The 23831-nt window shown below is 33.8% G+C and overlaps 1 long non-coding RNA gene across 2 annotated transcripts; it reads left to right on the top strand.

The window, feature by feature from the left end:
- Window positions 1-188: 188 nt before the first annotated feature.
- LOC143224333 (uncharacterized) lies at window positions 189-22617 on the top strand. 2 transcript variants are annotated; one of them, XR_013013339.1, is made up of 3 exons: window positions 189-441; window positions 21772-22017; window positions 22482-22617. It is a non-coding gene; the product is annotated as an uncharacterized LOC143224333 (long non-coding RNA). The 2 variants fall into 2 exon arrangements; XR_013013340.1 differs by lacking the exon at window positions 189-441 and adding an exon at window positions 19862-20067.
- The last annotated feature ends 1214 nt before the right edge of the window (window positions 22618-23831 follow it).

The following is a 23831-nucleotide window of genomic DNA, read 5'->3' as shown; positions in this document are numbered from 1 at the left end:
GAGTCTGTAATATGACCGTCTAGCCCACATATACATATAGCACCATTAAATTTGAAAATTCCTGTTCTGTCATCTAGCTAGATAAGCGTAAATGTTTTGTTTAAACAGCGCAGCTGAATCACGTAATGCGTAACTTATTCAAGCTGAATCTCCTGCGAAAATCAAGTGTCTCGAATAATAACATTATAACCAGAACGATCGTTTGCCCATCATAGCTTAGGCCTAAAGAAGTAGAAAAAGAACGTTAATGAACTTTTGCAAATTTTCATTATTCTTTAGGCGACTTTTAATTTTATTTTCCATGGTTTAATATTTATTAAAAACAACAAAAACAATAAATTTGTACCCTTTCAAGAAAAGGAAAAGTCGAATTATTGTGTCCGTTGGCGACAGCTGTTTCGTTATTTAGCCAGGTGTGTCGCTTTGCAGATACCGGAAATTGTAAGTACTTTATTCTGAGAAATGATGTTAAGAAAATACAACTTTATATGCCATTCATAGGCTTGTTATATCAATTTTATAAGTAGTTTTGGTAGTTCTTTTTTCTCATATTGAGTATATTTCTGTTGTTGTCTTTTACACCACAAAAATTACAACACAATCTATTTAAAATGACCAGCTCGAACCCTAGTGGCTTTATGGCAAACTTGAAGGCTTACACATCCAAAAAACGTGAATTCGATACCCATATTGGGCACAGCGCAAATAATTTGTTGTGGTATTTTGCAATAAAACCCCAAATAAACACGCTGTTAAAGGTTCTCAAATGATAAAAATTAGTTTTTCTCGAATGTTTCGAAAATGGAGGGCGTTGTACATTTGTCGAATGACGTAATAAATGAGATTGCAAGAAACTGTTACAAGTAAAACCAACTTTTGTGCAATTGTTTCCGCATATACTGTAATTTCAGCGGGTCGGTATACATATGGCTATCTTATCTATTCTTGGATATATATATCTATATTTAGCTTATCTATTACGTTATCTTATTTTTTGTATTTTCTAACAATACATATAGTTGACAAGAAAGTGTTATGTCATTTCAGTCACGGTGAACTCTCAATAAGGTAATCTGTCAATGTACACTTTCGATGACAAGGAACAATTGTCTCTCAGAACTATTGATGCGTTTCTTTTTAAAGTAAGAACAACGAAAACGTTGTTTGTTTTTATTTGTTTTTGAATTTCGCGCAAAGCTACACGAGAGCTATATGCGCTAGCCGTTCCTAATTTAGCAGTGTAAAAGTAGAGGGAAGACAGCTAGTCACCACCAACCACCGCTAACTCTTGGGCTACTGATTTACTGACGAATAGCTGGATCACTATTAGGTTAATCACGTACAGAGACGTACTAAGGTGTAATTCTTAAAAATGGTTGGGGCCTGGCATGGCCTAGCGCGTAAGGCGTGCGACTCGTAATCCGAGGGTCGCGGGTTTGCGCCCGCATCGCGCCAAACATGCTCGCCCTCTCAGCCGTGGGAGCGTTATAATGTTACGGTCAATCCCACTATTCGTTGGTAATATAGTAGCCCAAGAGTTGGCCGGTGGGTGCTGATGACTAGCTGCCTTCCCTCTAGTCTTACACTGCTAAATTAGGGACGGCTAGCACAGATAGCCCTCGAGTAGCTTTGTGCGAAATTCCCAAACAAACAAACAAACAAACAAAAAAGACTTCTACAAAACAAATCCACGTATCACGTGTTTAACCTTCGTGTTACTATACACAAAAAAATCTTTCTTGTTCACCGATCCACACTAAAAAAAAATATGTTACCAGATTGAACCATTCAACTTTCGTGTTACTGTACTAAACAAACTAAAAATGCATGTAATGTGTTCAACATTCGTGTTACCACACTAAACAAAGTAAAAATACATGTAATGTGTTCAACATTCGTGTTACCGTACTAAACAAAGTAAAAATACATGTGTTCAACATTCGTGTTATCTTACTAAACAAAGTAAAAATACATGTGTTCAACATTCGTGTTATAGTATTGTCATTTATTATTGTCAATTCTAAAAGTAGAAATTAAAAATGCCTACTCAACATACAAATTTTTCCAATGTGATTATTTGATGTATGATCTCACACTAAACCATATAGTTCAGCTGTAGTTTCATATATAATTCAGCTGTAGTTTCATATATAGTTGCTTCGTCATCTAACTGTAGACAAACATTAATATTCCCATAGTTTAGTCATTTATTGAAGTGCTCAAACATTGAAGTCCCACAATGGCAAGTCTAAAGGTTTATAACTCTGAATACCGGAGTTCGATACCAGTGGTGGACACAACACATATAATATATGATGCAGCAACAACCCAAATCAAGTTCGAAATTTCCATTATGATAAGCGTGCGTGTGTTTTTTTTTATAGCAAAGCGACATGGGGCTGTCTGTTGAGTCTACCGAGGGGAACTGAACTCCTGATTTTAGCGTTGTAAATCCTTAGACTTACCGCTGTACCAGCGGGGGACAATTCAAGATAAATAAATAATATTAATAATAGATATTTTGATGCTAAAAATAAATAAAGCTTGATGTTATTAAAATAATAAACTTATTTCAGATTTATGATGAATTAAATAAATCGATAGAATATTAAATTTCACCAGTTTAGTTTAGTTCACATCGAAAAATTTCTTGTGCTAGAAACCGATGCAATAAATAACGACTCGGGCACAATTATGTTTATTGCATTTAACTCGGCCTGATGAATGTTTATATACAAGACGTTTAATCGGCAACTAATATATTTATAATTTATTCAAATCACGAATCTCTAACTTGATTTGCTTAATGCTCATAAATTCGTAGTAAACTTTTCACGATGAAATAATTTACGTTTGATTAAATGTGTGATCGTAGCAATTGTGATTTTTATATCAGAAGACAAGAAGAGTTTTTAGCCGCGGCATAACGGCTCATAAAATGGCTCTAATTTCCTCCCAAATGTACAAACTTTTAGCTCATAGCTCCGTCATCTTTTGACCGATTTGAGATCTAATTACAGCTTTAGACTCAGAAGGTCAATTTCTTTCCATTGATGTACTTAAGCACGCCTAAAGTCTAATAAATTATTTTATTTTGTTACTGTCTCAAACAATTTCAATTTGAGGCTATGCTGAATAAGATTCTGAGGAGTAATATAATCGAATCGATTATATGCTAGCTCCACGGCTAATATTATTGGCACACAAAAATATGACTAACTCAAAGGGGGAAAAGGTCTCAAAGATTAATTTACTTTAATCCTGCCTAAAAATAAATTAAAGTGTCAGCATATTAGTTGTTTCACCTCAATGGATTTCGCTGATATAATGTGGTTAAATAAACGCTAATGGACGGAATTGTTAAAAAATACAATAATTCCAGTACTTTTGTTTTATGACAAATATTATTTACGAAGTTAGTTTCATTCACAGTAAATATAATTCTACAGCAGAATTGTAATTGTTAATTTGTTTTTCGCCGTATTTTTGCTTATTTAAATAGTTATGTATGCCCACTGGACGATTGTTACGAAACCTGGCATTACGCTTTGGATGATAAAAAATATAGCTTTTCATAACTTTGGACTATTTGATAACAATGTCAGATAATAGTGATTCATGACTTTGAGTAGTAATATTATAGTATTTTAGTGCTTGATTTTCCCTAATAATTATATGTCAGTGTTTTACCAATTTAGACAGTTAGAGTTTTGCATTTCATGACTGTGTGATTAGGGTTTACTATTTTGTGACTTAAAATGCTCAAATTGTGGTGTTTTGTGAATTGAAAAATTTGATCACGTTCTTCATGAGTTCATGTAATCAGATTGTGAGATTTCGTGACTTAGAATGATAATTATAGCGTTTGTATTCTCAAGGTGGCTAGTATGAGTATTAAAACTTGAATTAAAATAAAGTACAGAACAACGTTTCGACCTTCTTTGGTCATCTTCAGGTTAATAAGAAGAATTATAGCGTTTCTTGGTTTCGAATAATCAAATTGTAATGTATCTTGCGTGTTCATGTGTTGAATCTATTTTGTTCAAATTAGTTCTTTATAATTTCTTGTTAAGTATATACATATAAAGAACTAATTTGAACAAAATAGATTCAACACATGATTTTTTCTTGTTAAGTATATACATATACATAGTTCAGTTGTAGTATGTCAGACAGGGGCTCGACTCGTGATCTGAGGGTAGCGGGTTCGAATCCTTCTCGCACAAAACATGCTCATCCTTTCAGCCATGGGAGTTTTATAATGTGAGATCAATCCAACTATTCGTTGGTAAAAGAGTACCCAAGATTTGGCAGTTGGTGGTGATGACTAGCTGCCTTCCCTCTCGTCTTACACTGCTAAATTAGAGACGGCTAGCGCAGATACCCCTCGTGTAGCTTTGCGCGAAATTCAAAAACAAACGATAATATCAAACAGATATACTTCAATAATTATATATAGTACAGTTTCGAAAATAAGAGGTGCCTTTAAACACGTGCAATTCTGAAAATAAAAAGCGCATTTAAACATGCACGATTTTGTTTCCTGCTCTTAGGTTTTTCAAGGCTGAGCGTTATCACATACGCTAGGCTAAACGTTCTACAGTGTCTACACGAACGCCTGGTCTTGCTATCTAAAGCTTTTACATACACGCATTTTAATTAAGCTTCGAATTTAGGCCACTTATCATTATTACTACTGTGAAAAAAGCTAAAAGTACTTTAAAAATATAATATTAAAAATCACGAGCTAAATGTCTATACTGCTTCTACTGGTACAAAAGTGGAAAAACACGTTCATTTATACTGTGACAACATTCAGTTGGTAGAAAAGTTTCATTTACAAGACGTATTAAATTCCCCTTGCTAAAAATAGTTTTGACATGCCTGTAGGTTGTACATTAAATGTAGATACAAGTAAGATATCGACATTATTCTTTATTCTAGATTTATATTCCATGTATTTACATTATAAGTCTTTTGTGGCGAAGAATAATCTACATAAATATTATTTGTAGAGATGGCGCTGCATGGCAAGAACTGACACGGATATCATTTCATTCGTCAAAATTAAAGTTTGGTTTTAAAGGTGTAAAGATATAGTACTTCGGACCTAACATTCTGTGGTTGAGATAAACCCACAAACAACGGATTTTATTGAAGGTAAACGTTTTTATGTGGAGCACTTTGATGGCTATTAAATAATCAAGTTATGGTTTGTTTGTTTTGGAATTTCGCACAAAGCTACTCGAGGGCTATCTGTGCTAGCCGTCCCTAATTTAGCAGTGTAAGACTAGAGGGAAGTCAGCTAGTCATCACCACCCACCGCTAACTCTTGGACTACTCTTTTACCAACGAAAAGTGGGATTGACCGTCACATTATAACGCCCCCACGGCTGGGAGGGCGAGCATGTTTAGCGCGACGCGGGCGCGAACCCGCGACCCTCGGATTACGAGTCGCGCGCCTTCGCGCTTGGCCATGCCGGGCCGCTACAAATTATGGAATCTGGTGTGAGGTTTAGCTTTGTTTTTAGGCCAAGTCACTTCGAACTATCTGCTGAGTCAACCGTGAAGAATTGGACTCCAAAATTTAGCGTTATATGTTCATAGACTTACCGGTGTTTCACCATGGAACATTTTTTTTTACTTTGTACTATCACCAGTGCTCATTTTATCTGAGCAGGTGTGACCGAATTCATTAATACTGGAACTATTTTCTTCCGGTTTCACTTTGAGGGAACGATCCTGTCATTATAACACAATTCTCTCTGATTGGAGTCAAGCATGCGATAAATGTCCATCTAACGGCATGACTAGAATACAATTATGTTATCGAAAACAAAAACAAAGAAGTGGAAGAACTGATAGTATAAAAAATAAGATTGATATTAAATAGATGTTCATAATGTTTCGGGCTGGACGTCCTTTTCTTTCTCTGGTAATATTTAACTGTAATGGAAGAAAATGTTTAGTTTTACAAGAGCTATCAAACAGAACGTTCGTAACTAACATCACGCAGCAAATCTAATGTAACAAACACGTGAAGTAAAAGCAAATTATTTTTTATTACGATAAGATAACAGTAGTTTATAAATATAATTACAAATAAAACTAATAATAAATGTATGCGAACACAATTTTACATATATCTTTTTTCTCTTTCGCACACGTATGTGTGTATATATATATATATTACTTTTAATTAATTAATTAATCTACTTCCTTGTTATTACTATTATATTTTTATTAGTAGAACCCACAACCCTAGAAATTTTACGAACTTTAGAAACACGACATTCTTGCTCTGTAACAATGCCAAACACCCAGTCATCATTAATATTATTGAATTTCTTTTACGTTTGGTAAAATACAATTCAAACTTTTTATTCTTATTTATATAATAGTATTATCTTATTATAAAGCACCTCGATTTGCCTGCAATTCACATGCATGCTACATTCTATCTGTTTGTTTGTTTAGAATTAAGCACAGAGCTACACAGTGGGTTATCTATGCTCTGCTCACCACCAGTATCGAAACCTGATCTTTAGCGGTGGGAGTCCCCAGACATGCCACTGGGGAGAATTAGATGTGTTGCATGATGTTAATTTGGGGCGTTCTATGTTTGATAATTCTCGTGACATGAAACATTCCACTATAGTTTTAAATGTTGTGAGTACTATGATATTTATTTAACATCAGTCACTTTTTGTGGTATAACTTTTCTTTTCCACTTTTTGTTTTCCATTTCATTGCACTACAGTTTATTTTGTTTCAACAGATTTTTTTACATAATTATGTTAAACTAGTTTAATTCATCAGTGTGGTAATCAAAGCTTAAAATATATTTCTTGATTTCTTGAGATTCTTTTCTCCTTTGAAGAACCTCTGGTTTCATTGTTAACAACCGAAAAAATAACCCATTGAAAGTTAAAATAAAGCAACGAATTTCTCATTAAAAATAATTTCCAAAATTATAAAAAAATGTATAATCGTAGCCTTTATGAAAGTGGGCCCTTTTTTTCTGTAGAAAGCGGGAAAACACTATTTGGTTTTTATCGTTTTATAAAGAAACTTCTCGAATCTACGTGTTTTTCTGACATCAAGGATTTCTGAAATAAGTGACTGTAGTAATACCTTAACTATCTTTTAGATTTTCCTGCTGGCGTAAACTCACAAGAACAGTTATGACCAGAAAGTGTTTATATTTGATTTTTGATCACTGTTTTTATATCAGGTTTGTCCCTTGAAATGTCCTGTTGACGTATAATGTCTCATCAGCCAAAATGGCATCCGTCAGCGGGCACAGCCATATTGGATGCCGCTATCCATATTTCATAACACTTTAATAATTACTCTGTGATATTCATATTAGTTATAATCTAAGCTAATTGTTAACCATCTGGAAATATTTCACAATCATGTATATGTAAGTTATTAATATTTTTGGGCAATGAACAATTCCAGTCATAATTTATACTAATAACTGTCCTTTACCAACAGATCAAGTCTAGATGTGGCTTATTATTATTGGTGATCAGTCAACATTATGAGTTACCATATTCTAGAATATGACATAATTATCAAGTGTTTGGACTAATCTGAGAGATGTAAGTGACTTTCATACTCAGGACTTGAAATATTCCTCATTTGTTGCATGTTTCAATTTCATAATGTTCAAAGTTTATTTTCACTCATTATATTATTTTACACTTGCTATCAGTGGTTTGTACAGTTCATCGAAAAACACTCATGACACTGTTATGGATGCGTTATATATATGTTTAAAATATTCTTCGTCACACAGTTTCATATTTCTTATTTATATTTTGAAATTAGTAAGTAACTCGTTAGTTGGCATTGCTGTATAGGGTAGAAATTTATGATATTCGATATGCAACCAAACAAACAGCATAAAACTATTGAAAAAAGAAGGTCAGTGGACGTGGTTTTCTGGCAAGTGTAAACAGATAATGTAATTTCAGAAATATTTATGTTTAAACTTAAGAAAGGTAGGTGACTCATTCGTCATTCTCCAATTGTTAATTTAATGTTATGGTTTTGTGCATTTAGTATTAACAAATAGTTTTGTAGTTCACCTTTCCACTATTTTGTTTTGTTGCTTTGGAGTTAAGCACAAAGCACAATTGGCTATCTTTACTCTGTCCAACATGAGTATCGAAACCCTGTTTTAAGTGGTATAAGTACAGAGATAATGCTGCTGTACCACTGGGGGCCACTGAATTGTTGGATTTATATCTAGCAGTTTGGATTTGCTACTATCACATAAAACCTTCAATTGTTTGTTCATATTTCCTGACTTGGGAATAATTATAACTCCACTTTAATAACACTTTGTTTTTTTCTTGATAAGTTGCTTCGTATATCTAGTTTGAAAGAAAAAGGATTATGGGAAGGCTAAACCGAAGTTTCCAGTCTTAAACTTGTAGAAACTTTACCTTCTTGCTTTGTCACATTTTTACTTATCTGAGTAACTCTTCGAAATTAGCAAAACTTTAAATACTATTCTAAGTCCTTAGATATTTCTTTGCTAGATGGAGCGTTGTGTCACGTGGTACTGATGCGAAACGTCTCGAAATGTTATTAACGAAGTCTCTGTATAATTTATACGTTTGATGTAGTATGTTGATGTAGCACATTACAAATATCAGACTCAGTGAATTATTTAGTTAATCAGTTAGTGAGTTATTCCGTTCAGTGCCAGTTAGCGAGTCAGACAATATAAGAAATGACATTTCCTTTATTCAACAGTGCCGAAACGAAAATCTAATCCATAATTTTGTGAAAGTAAGAATAACGCAGAATTTAAATCAGTGTATAAACATTATCCATAACTTACACATTAAAAACTGCTAAAAGCAATATTGAACTTAAAATACAAAGAACTGAATGACTTGCAAAACAAAATAGAATCTAGGCCATCAACTGGCTTGGTGCATTCAACCAGAAATTTATTGACTCATACTACGTAACATTAATCAAATTAACAGCAAGAATGACAAGGAAATGTAGATTCGCCAAAATAAAAAAACTAGATAAACTAAGGTGCCAACAACAAAATAGACACCAACACGACGAATCACCAACCAGCTTTACAATTAACAGACCTGACCGACAATTAAGCACTGAAGAGATACATTTACTCAACAAAGGACTGAACGTCGCAGTAACACCAAGAAGTTTTCCATCGATCTAAAGTAAAGCCTGCCTGGAAGACATAGCCAGAAGACTAGTGATTTATTCTACATAAACTGTAACCAGTAACAAAAGAATAGAATACAGTCACCGGGAACTTCGACAACAGTTCCATCGAAAATCAACAACCTACCTTTCCAGGTAGAATTGGAAACATCTATTTCCCCGAAACACCTCAAAACAGTATCTTGAACAAATTTTTCAAAGAATTCTTACACAAAACCATTCACAGCAAAGAAAGCTAAAAATCAACATTAAACACAAATCTATTAATTCTATAAACAACCTTAAACAATACAACAACATCAAAGGTCTAAAAGCAGATAAAGGTAAAGCACTAGTTATAATGAACACAAATGAATGCATTCAATTGTATCGTCAACATACCTGTACCAGTATAGTGGTGGGTGTAAGGCTGAAATGATCGCTTGTGATTCAATCTGTGTCATAGAAACGTTAGCTAGAACTGGTGACACGGGATTCTCCATACTTAGGCCATTTATTTGTAGGTAGATTTGGTTGTTGAACATAAAGTTAGTTTTGGTGGTAATGAATTACATACAAAAGGCCGACACACAACAGCTATATGGCAGCTCCAAACCTTACAAACCAATTGTCCACTACAACCCTTAATGTAGACCTATGAATCATTTAACTAAAACATCAGTAAATATATAGTTTTGGTGTTTCATAAATATGTAACATCAGCCGGTTTCTTTTTAAAAGGCTCTCTTCACTGTGAATCTATCCTTGTTCAACTTAGCCATAAAAACTTAATGTCCAGTTTGGATGTTATCTCAATTTTCACAGAAGTCCCAACTACCGAAATGTGCAAGACAGCTTTAGAACTTTATATCCAAGACACCAATCCATTTATACACAGCCCCCAGCAACCAATTAGCAACCCTTATAGAATTCACTATCACAAAAACTACATACAAATAAATGGTCTAAGTATTAGCAATCCCGTGTCACCAGTTATAGCCAACATTAAATTTCAAGCAATAAATTCAACCTTACACCCACCAATGTTCTGGTACAGATATGTTGGCGATACAGTTGCTGTATTCACATCTACAGAACACAAACTTAGATTTTTCAACCACGTTAACTCTATACACCCCAACATTAAGTTCACCTGTGAATACGAAAACAAACTAACTAAATAGCATTTCTTAACCTCAAGATCATAAGAACCGATAAACAATTCAAAACAGAAATCCACAGAAAAATCACCTACACTGAACTATACATTCGAGGGAGTCAGCACGTGAAAAAACCAAAAACTCAACACATTAATAAACCAAGTAAACACAGTCACAAAACTATGCTCACCTGATAAAATTAACGATGAAATCAACAAAATAAAACAACACTTCATCAACATTAACAAATTTTCTCCAAAAACTGTTGAAAACGTTACACGTACACACCTAGATGAACAACACGATCAACAACAAACAAACAACAATAAATCCCACGATACAACAAACTACAAAACCTTATACTGCTGCATACCATATGTTCTCAACATCAGTTACAAAATAACTAACACTTGGAAAAAAACTTATAACAAAACACAACATTCAAATTTATTCGAAAACCAGATAAGAAATTAAAGTCCATTCTATGTAAAAAGTACATAGTACTCCAATATTACTCCAACATTTTTTATAAAATATGATATAACAATTACCATTACTTCTATATCGGAGAAACAAGCAGTAAAATGAAAACCAGATTTGAAGAACGTAAGAAAATAGCTTTGCAAATCAAATAAGTACATCATAACCATAGAATACACCAACATACCAAGTAAGGAAACAAATACAAACAAACGGAAAATCAAAGAAGCTCTATTTATGAAGAACTCAAAGCAAAATTAAACCAATATAATGGAACACCTTTATACCTATACTATTTAAAAACCTAACATTTAACTTCAAAGGCCCAGCATGGCTAGGTGAGATAAGGCGTTCCACTCTTAAGGGTCGCGGGTTCGAATCCCCGTCACACCATACATGCTTGCCCTTTGAGCTGTGAGGACGTTATAATGTGACGGTCAATCTCACTATTCGTTGGCGGTGGGTGTTGATGACTAGCCGTCTTCCCTCCAGTGTTACACTGTTAAATTAGGGACGGCTAGTGCAGATAGCCCTCGTGTAGCTTCGCGCTAAATTCAAAAAACAAAAACAAACCTAACTTCAACGTTCCACCTAATCAGATTAACCGAAACAATAATAGATAGCTTTGAAAAAGAATGTACTGTCGCTTGCTTCCTTGATATCGAGAAAACATTCGACACTGTATGGCATGATGGTCAAAGGTTCCGAATGAATGAAATGGGACTACCGCGTGGAATTATTCGCTGGTTATCTATCTTTTTGGAAAATAGAAAGTGCAGAGTAAATGTTGAAGAAACATTTTCTGAATACTTTATTCCTGAAGCTGGTGTCCCTCAGGGAGGGGTAGTTAGCCCTATAATCTTCATCATGTATGTAAACAATATGCCACTGAGGGATCCGAATCATGGATTCTCTTCACAGTTCGCAGATGATGTGGTAGTCTGGAAAAGTGCCGCAACACCCACGATAGCAGCCACTAACATACAACCGCAACTAAATAGAATAAGTGAATACTGTCAAAAATATAGAATAAAAATAAACACAGCAAAAACACAACTCGTGGTCTTTACGAAATTGACAAAACAGAAAAAACAACAGCCAGAAATATATATGAATGGCACACTACTCCAGATTGCCTCACTCCTCTACGTAAAAAAAACTTCTCAATCCAAACGAGCCGTTTTTACATATATATTTCTCTATAAGTGGGTTTTCTCGATATCACTGAAAACAAATGGTTTATCACTATAAGCAGATAATGAGTAATATTGTAGTATTTGTAGTAATATTGTAATATTAAGTGTTGTTTGAGCACCAAGTCACTTCTATTGTTACATTTATGGACAAACATTTACCTTTTATACAAATTATCACGGTGCCATTTTATGGCTGTTTCTTTCCATAAGCTCTAAGGGTCAGCACGTGATGGAAGGAACCACATGCTGTACTAAAATAATTAATGATTGACTTACAGAGGGAGAAGCAGTCTAAGCCAAAAATCAGAAATGGTAGTCGTTATTGTAAGTACATTGATGATTGGCTGATTGGGTAATTCTGAAACAAAGTATTTGCTAGTGGAAAGTCAATCTGCTGAAGAGCCCAAGGGTCGTGCCGAGACCATTTTTAAAGAATTATCAAGGGTGAATCTTACTGCTGATTCGCTCGACCACCTATCCACGGAGAAGAACACCAATGACAGGACAGCAATAACTCTCAGAAAAGAACCACCAAGTGAATGGACACGTTAGTGCACTGTTTTGTTTGTGTTTCAAGACTCCTTAAAGGATTTCACAAAATGTATATTAAATTTTTAGTATTTATAATTTTGATGTTTGTATGCTAAAGAGAGCATGTTATTACGTAATGATGATGAAATATAGGTAGAAATTTCATTAATGTTAAGGTCTTTGAAGAGTATAGAAATCTTGTATATTGTGAATTAAATAAAAGTACAATATAAATGCAAGACTCAATTAATTATTCAGTTCAATGTCAGTTAGTGTGGTAGCCTCTGAGCATTACTATGCCAATTTTTCTGTGATTTCTCTTGTCAGTAAGTTTGTCAGCTCAAAATTCTATCATTCTATCCAAGCAGAAAGAGGTCTACTACTCTTATGGCTTATATTTAGTCCATGGAAAGAAGACGGATACCACACTAAAAGCTTATATTGTAACAATCATAGGAAAGGAGACATCACTTTAATGTCTTCTATTTTAACCAAGATAGAAAGGAAAATACGGTTTTAGTGGTTTTATTTCATCCACGACAGGAAATGAGGCACCACTTAAATGTCTTCTATTTTAACCGAGATAGAAAGGGAAATACGGTTTTAGTGGTTTTATTTCATCCACGACAGGAAGGGAGGCACCACTTTAATGGTTCTATTTTATCCACTAAAGGAAGGAAGATACCAATTTAATGGTTCTATTTTATCCACTAAAGGAAGGAAGTTACCAGTTTAATGGTTCTAGTTTATCCACGACACAAAGGGAGATACAGCTTTAATGGATCTATTTTATCTATGACAGGAGAGAAACATCACTTTAAATGGCATTATTTTATCCATAATAGGAAGGGAGACACCACTTTAATAATTCATTTTTATTTATTAAATGGGAGGTTTTTGCTAAACATCCACTGAACAATAAACACATCCTGTGGGTTTATGTCAAATCGTGCTACTGGACAAGTGATATCATTTGAAACAGTAACGTTATTTGGAGTGATCTTGCTAAGATGGGTCTGCCGAAAAAACTAAAAAAACAAAAAAAAAAACAAAGATGACCAGCTATGAAAAGCGCAAATATAGTTTTAGAGTAATTAGTATAGAAGCTGAGTAAAGTTAGAGATAACAGATGTAGTTTTAACTCTCTATAGTGTAATAAAGGCTAAGACTTGCGCTGTAGTGTGTAATGTTAGTAGAATAAGGAAATTTGCTTGTAATCTATAGCGACTATGTATATTACGTGAACTATACCGAGTCAATGGTTACACCACGGTATAACAGTGACTCAGCATTTACTGTTAGATCATGTAAGGAAGGTTACCTATAATCTATAGGTATTATATTAATTTATAAAATCATAATATCCTTATTGTGTGTGTGAGTGTTTTCTTTTATCAATGCCACATTGGGCTATCTGTTGTGTCCACCGAGGGGAATCGAACCCCCTGGTTTTAGCGTTGTAAATTTGCAGGTTTATCGCTGTCCCAGCAGGGGACTATCCTTATTGAATACTGTATGAAAAATGGGGAATGTGTCAATGTTTTACATTTTATTTAAAAACAGATTGTGTTTATCACAAAATTTGAAAAACGCCATCTGTAGTTGGTTGGCTAGCCTAGTTGATTAGTTTTAAACGTAGGGAATTAAACCCCGGTTGTACTGGTGAAAGTCCAGATATCCACTAGAGGATTCAAATAAGGACCAAAAGTTTACATGTTAGTGTTACGGGTCTTTCTAAAATCCTTCAAGTTACTAGAAATTCCATGTGCGATTTTATTTGATTTAGGGTGTTTGTGCCAAGAAATGGGAAATTTATAGCTTTAAAATTAGAATATTATGTTTCATTGGAAACCTGGATAGAAAATGCGTGTTCGTTTATATTTGGTGAACTTTCTTCCAAGTATTCAACCTGTCGATTAGTTTTGTTTAGCAGTGTTAAGAAAAGCTGATATGGTTGGTACTGCTTCGTATCTTAGCTGCACGTCTGAGATCTTATAACGCCAGAAACCTGATTTCTATATGTGAGGTAGGCATAGCTCAGACAACATATGAAAGAAATAAAGGTTTTGATATTGTTACGTTATCAATATATCAGCACGTTCTGATAATTTTTAGAGTATTAAGCTAGTCTTTCGTGAAAACAAATTGTTGTGTATTGATATACAGATTTCAAAAAAAGAAGTTACGGTGTTGAAGTCACCACCCATGGATGAGTTTATTAAAACAGTAATAGTTGTTACGTTATCACAAAACATTTTGTATTATATTTAAAAATAATTAATTTGTTAAACGAATTATTAATTACGAACATAAGTTTTCCGCTGGTTTATATTGGTATGAAATTTACGGAAATCAAATTTTTTCTATATATTTACTTTTCAAACATTATAACTTTCATGAATATTTTAATATTAGAGTGATGGCTAAAAGAACTCACGGTTATTATATTCTGAAGCTTGAAACACTCTTGATTGTGTTTAGTTTTATAAAGAGAGTGTAATTTATTGTGTAGCTTCTGATAACACACAACTTTACGTAAAGACTATAGCACTGTGGTCTTCTAACCTGGATCACAGATCTAACTTTATTTGTGAAACATTCCACGTGAAACATAAAAGTAGAAACTGATCGACTTTTGTATCGAATTTCAAGTTTAATGATAAACACTAGAGGTCTGATTCACGAAAACAAATTCAACGTTTTAAAATCATTTGCAACTGATTTATCAGGTCGAAAATTAAGTTTTGTATTAAATATTAAAAACATTGTAATACCAAAACAAATAATACTGCAGTTTGGGAATTTTCCTAAATTAATGTTAATAAATATCTAACAAAAGTTGTTTATCATATTCGAAATATAAAAAAAACAACAACAACATGTCCATTGAGTGAGTTTCGAATTCGGTCGGATGTTTAGAAAGAACAGATTTGAATGGTAACAATATAACGGATTGAATATAAGGTAAAACGTGCGGGGTGTTTAATAAATAGTATTGTTTAGACAAACCATTACAGTAGAAGGCTTAATATATGTCAGCACAAACAGTGTATCTTTAAATTAATAATAAATATTAAACGAAAACTCTGGGAATCTGGAATTCATTACATTAATGACAACAAACAAGAGTTGCTTTTATTGTTTAGTGTTGGAAAATAACTGAAATGGAAAGACTTTCAATAATATAGAGTGGTCAATCTGTGGTTTTGGAGTCGAGAATTTTAATGTTTTAGCAAGTATGTGGTGGTTGTTGTTTTCACTCTCTAATGGGACTCAAGTAGTTTATACATACATATAAGTATAGGTATTTGTATGTCGTGTGGTTATAATACTTCCAAGTTTCCTCCTATAAATAATAATACTTACAGTGACGTATTGACTGCTGATATTGAGGTCTGTTCAAATTATACACTTATTTTCTCACCCCTTGTGTTTAGTCTTGTGCTTATCATTATTCACTGTTACCCTGAACTATAATTTCTATCTCAAACAACTTCTGGGAAGGAGGACAAAGTTATTGATAGACCAGACATCTTTACAAACTGACCACAGTCCGCCTGCTATTTATATACGTGGACTTCACCTTCCAAGATAATAGGTATTATCTTATTAACAGCACAAGACACTAAAAAGAACTTTATTTCGTTCTATCTTGTTTTTCTTTGATGTGTGTTTGTGTTTCGGGGATTGTGTTAAGTTTGTTATGTAATCATAGTCTTCACCTTACCAGTGAACACTATGGTCATAATTCTCTTGTGGGTGTCATTGTGGATACCGATAGTGTTCTAAATATGAGACTATCTGAATTTATTAACTTTTACTTGGAGCACCATGCCATCCTTTCTTTTGTTCTTTTGTCAACCAACAGTGTTGCTATACGAATGTTTTCATCTGAGAGAAATGTAACATATAAACCACTATGGTTCTCCTGTTGGCAGATGTTTATCATGAACTTTGTTCTGTTACAAACTCACACACAAAAGTTCCCGACTACCCTTTAAGGACAATGAACAACAGTATAGTGTACTCAGACGAATGTGTTCATTATGCCTTAAGCATATGTTAAGCCTCGGTTAAAAATCATAAAACAGTTTTCATTTCAAAACATTTATTTACTAGTGTAAATTTACAAAAGAAATGCATAGTACAATAATTCGGATTCACAACTTGATTATCTTGTTTGATGCGACGAACATGTAAACGGCTCTTTTCGTTGACCACTTTCCTTACATCCTGGAAAGTAAAGAGTCTGTTAGTACAAAGTTGTTCGATTGAGTTATAACAGAACAAGAAACGACAGTCAATTTTATTATCACATGTTACTTCATTTAAGTATCGTTTTAATTCTTAGATATTAACAATCACATTTATCAAACAATTCTAAGTTTCCCCTTGTGAGTATTTATCTACATTAATAATAACAGTGATTAACCTGAACTTATCTCATATCAAACCTACAGAGACAAATGTTACTTAGAGTAACAATATCCTCCTATGATCCCACCACGAGATAGATAAAACAGTTTATAACAAAAAATTATAAACTATTCTAGTGGTGACAAACCATTTAGTATTAATGATAAAGGTGAATGTGATAAGCCTGCAGCCACTCTTATAAACTCCATATTCATTCCACAAGAAACTAATCCTTCATAATAACGAACCCAGCTTGTAGCAACAAATGCTATGTAAATACGTATGATATGCTGAAAGAAGATAATTCATGTTAAGAAATATAATCTTCAAAAAAAGAAACGCAAAAGGCAAATTTTGAGACATATTGTTAACAAGTTTATTCTGGGTAGTTCTGTATGACATGTGTGAAACTTTGCACATTCACTGCTGAACATCCAAAGTCTGCAAAGGCGAAGTCCACGCTCACTAGGTGAAGTTTAACGTCACTCAACGTCAATAACGGGTATGCCCCCCGTGAGCATCAATAACTGCTTGGCATCTCCTGCCCATGGAAGCGATGAGATGACGAATCATATCCTGTGGAATGGCTGTCCACTCAGCCTGCAAAGCTGCTACAAGATGAGGTAGAGTCTGAGGTTGAGGTTCTTGCCGTCGCAGACGTCGGTTCAACTCGTTCCAAAGATGTTTGATGGGGTTTAAATATGGTGATCTGGAGGGCCAGGGAAGAACGTTGATGTTGTGGTGTCTCAAGAAGACAGTGGAGAGTCGGGCTGTTTTAGGACGGGCATTGTCATGTTGAAAAACGTCGTTGACGTTCACCATGATGGGTTGCACATGGAGCCTAAGAATCTCGTAGACAGTTGCGTACGGTCTGATCGGAAATCCTAAGCAGCCCTGGTATGGTTGAGGCAGTAGACGTCGCAGTGGTGGTCCTATCCCGAAGGTGACGTAACCGGATGTTGCCATCTTGTGCGGGCGTGGTCACACGAGGTCTGCCAGATCGTGGACGGTCACGAGTTGATCCATGTTGTTGGTGACGATTCCATAGCCTTATGATGGTGCTTGGGTGGACATTCACAGCTCTGGCAATATATGTTGAGATTCGCCTGCTTCCAAGCCACCAATGGCGTTGTTGCGTTGTGCTTCAGTCAGTCCTGTCGTAACTGTATTGCGTGTCGGTGGCTTAACATTGAGCTATGGAAACCGAGAACCCGTCACTCTTATAGGGATTTTGCACATGTTGCACTTGCAGAACATGCAGGTCTCAAACAAATTTATTGGACACGTATGCGTTTTGGCGAAAAATCCGATGTTTTCCTCCGTTTTCAAAGTGCACAACTTTTATTGTCATTTTGGTCTGACAATCAGTGCCTTAACACGTGTAACATCACATACTCTGAGCTTATAACGTTATTACATATATTTCTCTTTAAAATAACAAAAATATCCCTTTTGCGTTTCTTTTTTTGAAGAGTATATGAATTATCCTAGGTTTTACAAAATGTGCTTATATTTACAGGATAATAAGTACAATCTAAAGAAGGTTATGTTAATATAAATGTTTAATTGGTGGTAATATAAAGGTTGTCTTACTTTCAGGTTTAAAAAAGCACCGATTATTATTCAGTTTTAGAAAATTACATTTTTCACTTTGTGTCATTGATTTTGAAACTTATAGATTAGAACCTAACCAACACTCAACTTAAGAACCTTAGATGAAATCTTTCCTTTACCCAAGATGGAGACATTTGTTGAGTCATTCATACTTCATGATATATATGAGGCATATAGAGTATATATTTCATAGATTGCAGGACAGAGCATAATGTAAAATCCATAACCTCGTATAAAAAAGTATATACATTAGAAAAACTGAATACTTCTCTCTGTTTTACTGTCGTCTAGGCTTACGTAACCCTAATCCAAAGACTGATGATAAGCCTGAACTTAGTTGTTTTACAAACTAAACACAAACAACAAATAATAATTCATACTAACTAAAAATTATAGAATTACTAAAATAAGTTTAGTAGCTACTCTCAAATATAGCCATGAAATGTTTTTATTTTTTAATGCTTGGTGTAACGTCTGTGATCAACATATGATGATATACATAGAACAAATACCCATAATGCTACGAGTGATTTAAAACTTTTGTAACAATGTTTCTTTCTATTTCTCACAGAAAAGTATGCCTGGAGTTGGCGGCGAGTTTTGTTGCCTTCCATTTAGTTTATCAGACTAGACACAGAGACTCTTCTCTTATAAGATATTAAAAAAATCTTCAATAATTTGTTTGTTTTTTACTAGAATGAGACTGGTAACAAATTTGATCATATATTTATTTCGTAAAGATCTGACATATCAAGTTATACATTCATTGTACACCATAAGACTGAACACATCTAACACATAAACGTGCACACGAACATTGCTCAAATCAGAAATAGACGAGTCCTTTTATGTAGTTGTTTACATATATAATGTAATATGTTTATATATACGTATTATGTTAATACACATAAAGAGAAATGAAACTATTAAAATAACCAGATAAGATTATCAACAGTACATCCTTTCTTTAACATCACAAACTAGTCTTCCTAGCAATTTAAATGTGTAGAGGAACAACCTACGTAAATAATAGTGTAGTTTAAACGGCTACCAATATATGTCACTTACGTACGATTCAATAAATAAACTCAAGCGCAATTTTTGAATAAACAAAATATATATTCCCTGATTTTTGTTAAATTTCTGTTGTTATAACTGAGAAGATGGGAAGTGTCAAATGATTGGTAGAATTTAAACCAATCAGAGAGCTGTGATATTTAATACCTATAAGTATTATATGATCTGATATATCAGGGCTCGAGTTGAACGACATGATTCGTATACTATTTTCATTGATAAATACATTAAATAACTATCAATAATTTCTCTCAAAAAATATGTTTATGAACTTCCTGTGAACGTTCTCGGCGAATAGTATAAAAGAAGGTTTGTTGTACCCAAGCAGGTATTATCGAGTTGTTTGAGAAAACGAGAGAGTTTGTGTGGTTAGTGCTAAAAAGATGAAGTTCACTGTGAGTATATGTTAATAACAGTAGTTATCTAGATATACTAAAATATATGTACTTATTCAATTCATTAACTAAGTCTAACAGACTATTATTTTATTTTAGGATTTAGATTCATTCAATTAACTCTCTTTGAAACGAAAGTATAATTAGGCTTAATTCGGATTACACAAAATAACTTGTGTTGATATGACTTTTTATCTGTAAATAAATATTGGATTAAAACAATTCTCTAAAGTAAAATTAAGCAACAACAGCATTCCACGTCAAATCTAAATATTTCACTCAATTAAAAATGTTAGTGAAGAAAAATCGTGTTTATATCTTTTTGGTAAGAACAAAGTAACACAACATGATATTTTGTTCTGAACACATTTTATAGCCCCTCAATTTACCGTTGTGGTTTGGAAAACCAACACAAATAAGGACCAAGTTGGTTTAAAAATACGGAAGTCATAAAATTTAATATTTTCTTTACCATGTGAACCATAAAAATTGTTTAAAATTTATTATGTAGGAGTTATCTTAATATTAAAAGCTTTCTGCACTACCTAATTGGACTTGATAAACTAGAGGGAAGTGTTTAACACCTGCCACCGTAAACACGTGATATGTTGAAACGAGTGTGTGTGTTTTTCTTATAGCAAAGCCACATAGGGCTATCTGCTCAGCCCACCGAGGGGAATCGAATCCCTGATTTTAGCGTTGTAAATCCGGAGACATACCGCTGTACTAGCGTGGGAATGTTGAAATAAAATGGCGGGTTTCATGGCTATCTTTATAAACATCCTCAACCTTAATTTGAGAAAGTGTTTATAAATATATATATTATTTTTTAGTGGTAACAGGTCGTGAATCATGTATCAAGGATCCACAGTCCAGTGTACTGACAACTCTGACGCACTGCCTGAAAGAACATTCAATCTTTTTTTCCCATGTTTATGACCACAAGCCACACTCCAGTCATTTGTTTGAATTTTTAAAGTTTAGGAGTGCACGAGTGAAAAGAAAATCAAATATTCATAGAGAGTATGATACGTAGATACAAGAATGTAACCTACGGTTCATTTGTTAATAATACTTCATATAAAACAAATGTGACGAAGTGGTTAGCGGGGAGAGATTACGAATGAGAGAAACCAGGCGTGTGTCTCGCTAGTATAAAATCACATTTAGTACTTTAAATTAGTGGATGTGTAATGAGTATGACAGTCACATTTTAATATTTGATGATAGTAGTCCAACAGCAGTAGATATAGTACTTTAGCTGTTTTCTCTCCAGTTCAATATTAGGAATGGTTAGTATCATAAAAACCTTGGAAGTTTTCCATGAATATCTGATATTAAAAATAACAACAGTAAGTAATTCACTTTAAACTGAACACCATCCTAACCTGGTGTGAAGATTATTAGCCTTATTTCATACGAAAGGAAACACGATACGTAAATAAAATGTTGCACTAAATAGTTTATAAGTCGTTAAACATCAATTCAACATCTTATCTGTGAAACTACAGCCTACATTAGTAACATTAAATCAATTCCCTAGTGGCATATTGGACCGTTTGTGGACTTAAAACTCTTGCAAATTGATTTTGATACTCGTGGTGTGAAGAGAATAGGTAACTGTTTATGTTGCTTTGTGCTTAACCACAAACAAACAAATGTTAAAGTCACTTGTGTTTCTAAACACGAATTATATTCTTTCAGCTTGTCATCTGTGTTGTCTTATCCCTTGTTGCTACAAGCTTGGCTGGGTATTATGGAGGACTTTTAGGTTATAGAGGTGTTCTTGGCGGTGGATATGGAAGTTATCTTGGCGGTGGGTATGGAAATTATCTTGGCGGTGGGTATGGAGGTTATCCTGGCGGTGGGTATGGACACGGAATTCACGGTGTCTACTGTCCTTGGGCTTATCCCGTTTACCCTCATTACGGTGGTTATTACCACTAAATGGTTAGTTCATTAAATATTTAATTAATAATTATAAGGGTTATATCTACTTTGTCTTACAACAGGAGGATGTATGATATTGAAATATTGTACGAATTTATTTGATATAAATAACAAAACTGACGTTGTGAAAGCAATGTGTTAAAATACCAAAGCCTTTTTATTTTTTATTTCACGATATTTATATTTTAATAAACCGTCACCACTAGAATAGTTTGTAAGTAACATTTGTATCTGTAGGTTTGATATAAGATAAGTTCAGGTTAATCACTGTTATTATTAATGTAGATAAATACTGACAAGGGGGAACTTAGAATTGTTTAATAAGTGTGATTGTTAATCTAGAGATCTAAGAATTAAAACGATACTTAAATGAAGTGACATGTGATAATAAAATTGACTGTCGTTTCTTGTTCTGTTATAACTCAATCGAACAACTTTGTACTGACAGACTCTTTACTTTCCAGGATGTAAGGAAAGTGGCCAACGAAAAGAGCCGTTTACATGTTCGTCGCATCAAACAAGATAATCAAGTTGTGAATTCGAATTACTGTACTATGCATTTCTTTTGTAAATTTACACTAGTAAATAAATGTTTTGAAATGAAAACTGTTTTATGATTTTTAACCGAGGCTTAACATATGCTTAAGGCATAATGAACACATCCGTCTGAGTACACTATACTGTTGTTCATTGTCCTTAAAGGGTAGTCGGGAACTTTTGTGTGTGAGTTTGTAACAGAACAAAGTTCATGATAAACATCTGCCAACAGGAGAACCATAGTGGTTTATATGTTACATTTCTCTCAGATGAAAACATTCGTATAGCAACACTGTTGGTTGACAAAAGAACAAAAGAAAGGATGGCATGGTGCTCCAAGTAAAAGTTAATAAATTCAGATAGTCTCATATTTAGAACACTATCGGTATCCACAATAACACCCACAAGAGAATTATGACCATAATGTTCACTGGTAAGGTGAAGACGATGATTACATAACAAACTTAACACAATCCCCGAAACACAAACACACATCAAAGAAAAACAAGATAGAACGAAATAAAGTTCTTTCTAGTGTTTTGTGCTGTTAATAAGATAATACCTATTATTTTGGAAGGTAATGTTCACATACTCATATTCCAGGAGAATTGTAGTCAGTTTGTAAAGATAACTGGTCTATCAATAACCTTGTTTTGCTTCCCAGAAGCTGTTTGAGATAGAAATTGTAGTTCAGGGTAACACTGGATAACCATAAGCACGAGATTAAATACGAGGGTTGAGAAAACAAGTATTTAATGGGAACAAACCTCAATATAAACGGTCAGTATATCTCTGTAAATATTAATTTATTGGAGGAAACCTAAACGTATAAAAGCCACGTCATAAAATTTAGTTTTGTACAACTTACAATAGTGGGAGTATTCTGTATATACGTAACTATGTATGTGACTGAAATAATAAAACAGTTTGACGTTATTTATTTGATCACATAATTTCATAAAATAATTCCATACTTCGGGTATCGAAGACTCCAAGAATTATAAAATACTTACCATGTGTACAACAACCATTCCTTTATCAAGGAACACAATTTTAAATACAAGCACTTTATTCACAAGAATAACATAACTTCACTAGAACTGTACGTGAGGGTTTAGTTATATCTTTATTGATGTAAATTATAAATACAGTTCTTATAACGGAGTTGATAAACCACTGTTATTTTTTCAGTAAAGGGTACAACTTTGAATACATAAAAATATTACAGTTTATATCAGCACTGTCTAAACACGTTTCTCCTGTAGTACTTCACAGAA

The sequence above is a fragment of the Tachypleus tridentatus genome, chromosome 8 (assembly GCF_004210375.1).
Source record: "Tachypleus tridentatus isolate NWPU-2018 chromosome 8, ASM421037v1, whole genome shotgun sequence".
Classification (NCBI taxonomy): domain Eukaryota; kingdom Metazoa; phylum Arthropoda; class Merostomata; order Xiphosura; family Limulidae; genus Tachypleus; species Tachypleus tridentatus.
Note: the sequence above shows the minus strand (reverse complement) of the source record. Positions and strands in the feature narration are given on the sequence as shown.